At 35.4% G+C, this 6,762-nt stretch overlaps 1 pseudogene; it reads right to left on the reverse strand.

Annotated features, from left to right (window-relative positions):
* Positions 1 to 2,026: 2,026 nt before the first annotated feature.
* LOC115980917 lies at positions 2,027 to 6,068 on the reverse strand (annotated as a pseudogene).
* Positions 6,069 to 6,762: the final 694 nt, after the last annotated feature.

Genomic DNA, 6,762 nt, shown 5'->3' on the forward strand with positions numbered 1-6,762 from the left:
TTAATAATAATAAATAAATAAATAAAAACACAACAACAACAGTGAATAGACACTCAAATTTTACTGCCTCCCCCAAATCAAGTAATGCCAAAACTTTATTCCTCCCTTCACTGTTCAATTAAACCACCTGTAGACACCTCATTTTGTACCCATTTAATAAATGTTAGTCCTCAATCCAAATGATGAGCTTTACATGTCTATAAAAGGTAATTGAAGTTATTTTGATAGTTTGGAAGTAATCACAACTCAAAAGTGCTCAAATTGCTTTGAAAACAATGCTAAAAAATGACATTTGTTCACTATTTTGACCATAACTTTTGATCCACAACAAAGTTATGACCGTTTGAATTTGGGCCAATATAACCTTATGCGTCCAAACTCAAATGCTAGCTAGAGAGACTCTTTTTCACTAAAACTCATCCAAGAACACTCTCGTCTTTGAATCTTTTGCACTCATAGACACCAAGCACATTTTTGGTTCTTCAAAACCTCTCTTTATTACTCATTAGTGCAGAAACTATTGATCTCATTCTAAGACACGTTTTTTAAACATTCTTTCTAAAGCTTTTTCAAGGATATCTTTTTATTTTGAGTTGTGATTACCTATAAACTATTGAATCCTTTGATTCCCTTGATTATCATTGAATCTTGTTGTGTAGGCACTAAGGGGCCGATTAAATATCAACCAAGTTGTGTTCCATAAGCAAGGTGAGTCTCTCTTCATGGCTCTTCCTTAATTTAGATTTTTATAACTTGTATTCTTGTTGTTCTTTATTGATTTATATGTTATACATGTTTAGAAATATGATTTGATTTGTTCTGTTTCACCATATTTTGATTGGAGAGTTGAATGATTGGATATATTGATAAGCATGTTTTGATGTGTTAAGTATTGCTATTGTTTTTTGTTAGATCCAATGAATGTTTAGGAATAGATTTTATTTCATTTATCTTTGATATCTTTGTTGTTAACTTAGGTTGTTTAGTTTTGTATTAGAAGTACGCTAGGGTTTGTTAAATTGTTGTTTTGTTGTTGTTTTGAAACTGTGTCTTTTGGCGTGTATGAGTGCACGTGTTTCATAAACCAAACATCGTACTATTACATTACGATAATGTGCATCATATTAAGGTCACATTAAAAACATAACACCGTCAAGCCTTGCCTTATTCAGACAATTTGGCATCTTACTCACAACTTTCATCTACACCTATTGTCCACCCACCTAAAATATACAGACCAAATTGACAAATAAAAACAATAGTAATGCTATGGATATAAACAATTTGACAATCATTTTTACACCAAATGAGTTGGCAAGTTTTTACTGATTCTCACCTAAGTCCACCATCACTTTTTACTACCACGAACAATCTGCCACAACAATAGGTGTTAAATTTTTTAGATCTCTAGACTTTAAGTAAAAATCTAAACAGAACTAATATTTATTTTTGCCTTCATATTAGATATTGGATCATACGCATTATACTTTGAAGATCGTTTGGTTCACTGTGATGTGCTTATGATATGCCATTAATATGATGCTCATTACCTTAATGTCACGTACTCATGTTAAAGTGTTTGCCATAAGTAATGTAAGATCTCCTCCATTTATAAATGTTATATAATTAAGGTGATGTAATATGTCTTGTAATCTTAAATTACGTTAATGTTAAAAAAATTAAATGAACCAAACACCGTAATTTGACATTAAGGTAATGTGCATCACATCAAAAGTTTCGATAAATACAATAGAAGGCAAGTTTCATCATTTGTTTTAAACTATTTTATGATCTATTATAATTTTTACTTTTTAATATAAAAAAGTTGGCCTTACACGATGTACATTCTGACATGTACCTTAAAATTTTGTTTTATTCATTTACATTTACCATCAATTTTCTTATTCAATTTTGATTATATATTGAAATATTTTCTTTAGTTGCCAGAAAAGCTTCAATAAAATGGTGTATAAATATTATTGGGAAGGAAATTTTCAGGAGAGAGAAAGCTATATTATTCTTCTAGTCAACTTGAAAACAATGTGGCTTCACTGCAATTCATATCAGCTTCAGATGAAAGTTGCAATCTTGCTTTGTTCAAATGCAAATTTAAAGAATCCAACATCATATATATAAGCCTGCCTTCGGATGATCTCTATGTTCAACTGTAAATATATGAGTCTTCCCTTTTACTTGAACGAGGCTTTGTCCAGGAGATTTTCTCACTTACTTAGATTTCATCATTGTTCTTATTGCGGCAACCCCATCCACCTTCCTTTTGATGCATATATGTTAGCCATCTCCTTCATATGGAGCTGCCACCTGGAGCTCCAATTCAAAGAGACGATGTGACACATATTCACCAATCTCTACATTACGGTGAACCTTGCAAGCACCAAGCAATGTACCCCATATACCTGCATCAGGCTTGATAGGCATGAGGTGAATGAACTCCAGTGCTTCCTTTAGTTTTCCTCTTCGTCCAAGAAGATCTACCATACAGGAATAATGGTCTACTCCAGGATTTATATTATATTTTCTAGTCATCATACCAAAGTACTCCCACCCTTTCTCAAGCAAACCTCCATGACTATAAGCTTGAAGAGCAGCAAGAAATGTAATGTGATTTGGTTTCAATCCCAACTCCACCATTTGAGAGAAAAGGTTCAAAGCTTCTGTAAATTCTCCATTTAAAGCACAACCTGCAATCATAGTTGTCCAAGAGACAAGACTTCTCACAGGAATGGCAAAGAAGAGCTCTCGAGCATCATTTATACAACCACACTTCGCATACATGTCAATGAATGCATTGCAAATGATTAGATTATCTTTTAATCCATTTGAAATAGAATAGTTATCAATCCATTTTCCAAGCTCATGTGCCCCTATTTGTCCACAACCTGAGATCAACGAAAGCATGGTAACTAAATCGGGTATATCACCAGCAGCTTCCATGGCATTAAACAAGCTCAATGCCTCATTCATATCCCCTTTTTCAGCATAACCACTAATCATAACAGTCCATGAAACACAAGTTCTATCAGACATGCTGTCAAACAAAAATCTTGCAGAATCCACATCTCCACACTTGGAGTACATAGAGACAAGAGTATTGACCACACATATATAGAGATCACAACCCAATTTGATTCCATGAGAATGAATCAGCATACCTTGAAATAGTGCCTCCGGTTGCACACATGATGAAAGTAGACTAACAATGGTGTGCTTAAATCAGGTCTAAATCCTTCATGCAGCATGCATTTGTAATAATTAACAGCGCCAAAGAAATTCGCAAAATTTGCACACCCTGCAATCATGGAGTTCCAGGAGACAACAGTCCTTGTAAATATGTCAATTTCATTAAATACCACCTCTGCCAACCCCAAGTCACCGCATTTGGCATACGCAGCAATCCAAGTGTTAGCAAGCAGAACATCAACATCTATGCCAATTTGAATTGCAAACGAATGAAGTGATTTCACCAATTTCAAACTCTTTGTATGCAAAACTGCCCGAGTTAACCCCATGACTGTAACCGAGTCAGGCTGAATCCCTGAAAACCTCATATCATGCAAAAGATGTGACACTCTATCAAGAAAACCCGATTGAGCAAACCCATGAAGTATTGCATTCCAAGAAGCCACATCCCTCATGGACATCCTCACAAACAAATTGTACGCATCATCTAACTGATTGCATTTGACATACATGTCAACCATTGCTGTCTGCACAAAGACATCGGACCAAAATGGAGATTTCATGACATGGCTGTGAATGATTTGGGAACATTTGAAATTGGAGACCTTGGTACACGCTTTTGCTAGAAAGGGGAATGTCCAATTGTTTGGTTCCACGCCATTTTGCTTCATTTGACGGAAGAGAGTGAGGGCTTTGTGAGCATAACCATGGTTCACAGCTTCTCTGATGCTGGAGTTCCATTGACTGATGGTTGAGAAATTCAAAAACTGGTTGAGAAAGGGAGTAACAGGATGTTTGACCATTTCTCATTGTTTTGGTGGTGCAGAAAGATTAATGTGGAACACAACTGTGATGATGCACTTTCTCTTGGACCCTGCTTACAGCCATATAATGATAGAATTAAAATGAATTCACATAGATAGAATTCCAATTAAAAGATTTGCAACTTCAATTCACCTGCTTGAAATAAATAGGAAATCAACAAAATTCAAATCAATTAATTACATTTCAACATCAATGCTAACTTTATAAATATACCTTCTGATACTGAAATCAATATAGGTTTTTACAACATACTAATTTTGAAATACTATAATTTCATTAAAAAAAAAAGGTCTGTTTGTGTTACTTTATTTATTTATTTATTTTTTTTTTTTGGGAAGGGGTGGGGGGGGTGGTTTATAGGTGCCCTAGTACTTTTACACAGCTTATTTTTTAAAACAAAAGAATATCTTCTTTGGAAGCCTAAGGTTAAGGCAAAGCCCAAGAACAGGTATCTGTAGTAGTAAATTAGGCTTTTCTATTTCATCTTATGTTTTATTTGGTTATTCTAGAGACAAGTATTTTTGTAATTCTGTAAATGTGTTGGGTATGGGCCATAGTTGTGGGCCTTGGATTTTATTGTATTCAAAAGTCTTATTTAGTTTATGAGACTTTATGTGTGGCCTTTGGCATGATTCAATTAAGGTAGTAGTCCTAATTTTATTAGAAGTTAAGAGTTACCATCTACATAAGTGTGTTATTACAGTCAAGCAAGGAGTGAATCAATAAAATTTGAGTGTTTTTTAGTATTGACGCATGTAACCTCTCTCTCTCTAATGTAAAACCTGGACACACAACCACCCCCCCCCCAAAAACCTTAACCCACCACAAGCACATACAGACAACTCCCCAATTTGTTCTACATCAATTTGATACTAGATCCAAAATCATACTACAAGTTCTCTGCTGAAATTTTTTTCCCACCAACTACTCAACAAATTTCTCATCCAAGATAATAGTAACTCAAAGAATTGGATTCCAGAATTAAGCCTTTTGCTAAGACTATTAAGCTACAAAGAAGTCTTTGAATAAGTCGAACAAGAAGGTGAATTCAATAAAATACTCAAAAGAATTATCCACTATGAAACAAAGTTTGGATAGGCTGTCAGCCATTGTTCTCGATAAAATTTATGTTGAAACCACCATTGATCAAGACCCTAAATCATTAAAATAATGTTCAGGTTCTGCCCATATGTTTCCCTCAAGCTCAATGTCTTTTTCTTCCTTAAATTCCTATGGACCAAGCACTAGCCAGGTGCCCCCACAGCAAACAAAATCCAATGTTGGGTTCACATTAAGATGCTGGCTTTATGAAAAGAATCAGCCTTATCATCCACCATTACTCCGGTCTCAAGAAGAAGATTGGTTGATATGGATAGGTATATTAAATTAGAAGTTAGTGATATATATATTTTCCATTCATCCTCCATTACAACCGATGAACTTTGTCACAAGTCACAACACTCTACGATGCATAATCAGTGACTGGAAGATAGACTGGTGTGAAAACTGTGACCCAAGAGGACCCAAGATTATTTGGATCCTCAACAGTGAATCTCATGGTGAATATTTAACTATGGATACATTCTCTTCACTAAGGGACTTATCTTGGAGTGACCACTTACTTTTACAAATGATAAAATTTAAGAAAAATTCTTAAAAACTATATTAATCCACAAAAATCACAAAGATAGCTATCAAAGTTTAGCGACATCACATGAAGCTAGAACAAGGACGCTGATAATACGCCTCATCTCATCCAACCCAAAATCTTCTTCTCTCATTATCTGTAGACTTAACAAGGACAACATTTAGACATCAATTATGCAAAGAGAGTTGTTCCTTTTAGAAAGCAAAGTGTGCTTCTTCTTTATAAAGTATCACCGCCATACAGCGGAAGAGAGAAATAAGTTTCTCATAATCAAGCAATCGGCAAACAACATCAGATATGTCGAAAAGAGACCAAATTAAAAATAAACAGAGAGAGATAGAATTTTACTTGTACGGACTTGTATGTAACCACACGGCAGATCAGCGACAAGAACATGGCGGCCAACACCAGTGCTGTAGTGAGGGTGAGTCACTTCAAAGCTGTTGCCCATGGCTTTCTATTAGTTGAATATTTTGTACTTTTGAAGTCCTATTAGTTTAGGCAGTGACAGAGCCCATCAATTTGGTGCGAAGTCTTGTCTTGCAAGTAGTTCTTTTCAAGATAGTTTGTATTCTCACAAACAAATTGGCGACCACAGTGGGAGTACATGCCAATCCTTATAAGAAAAATGAGGAATAATAGCAATGAGAATAATTTTGGTTCTTCTAATTCTATAGAACCAAATTTTTTAAAGGTAATCTGTAAGGTTGAATTTAATCAACCATGTGTTGGCTTTATTCCATGACAAATTTACTTGTAATATAGCACTTAGAAACCTTGTATTTAGGTGGGAATTATATAAGGGTAGTGTGTGAGAGAGTGTGAAGAAATGCTCAAGACAGTGCAGTGAAGCAGAGACTCGCGGCTAGGACTCGCGGGTGGTTCACGGCTTGCAAGCCGCCAAAAGTTGCTCATGTGCAGAGCATGCAGGGAAGCTGAACAGTCACGCCACCTGGAGCACTACATGACAAAAATCCAGACTAGCCATTAAGTTAGCTCGCGACTCAGTCAAGTCGCGAGGTCAAGTCGCCAGCCAGCCCTGTTTTTGGAAAAACTGACTCTTCGTATTCCATTCTCATACCAGTATA

This window comes from Quercus lobata, chromosome 3 (assembly GCF_001633185.2).
Source record: "Quercus lobata isolate SW786 chromosome 3, ValleyOak3.0 Primary Assembly, whole genome shotgun sequence".
NCBI classification, from domain to species: domain Eukaryota; kingdom Viridiplantae; phylum Streptophyta; class Magnoliopsida; order Fagales; family Fagaceae; genus Quercus; species Quercus lobata.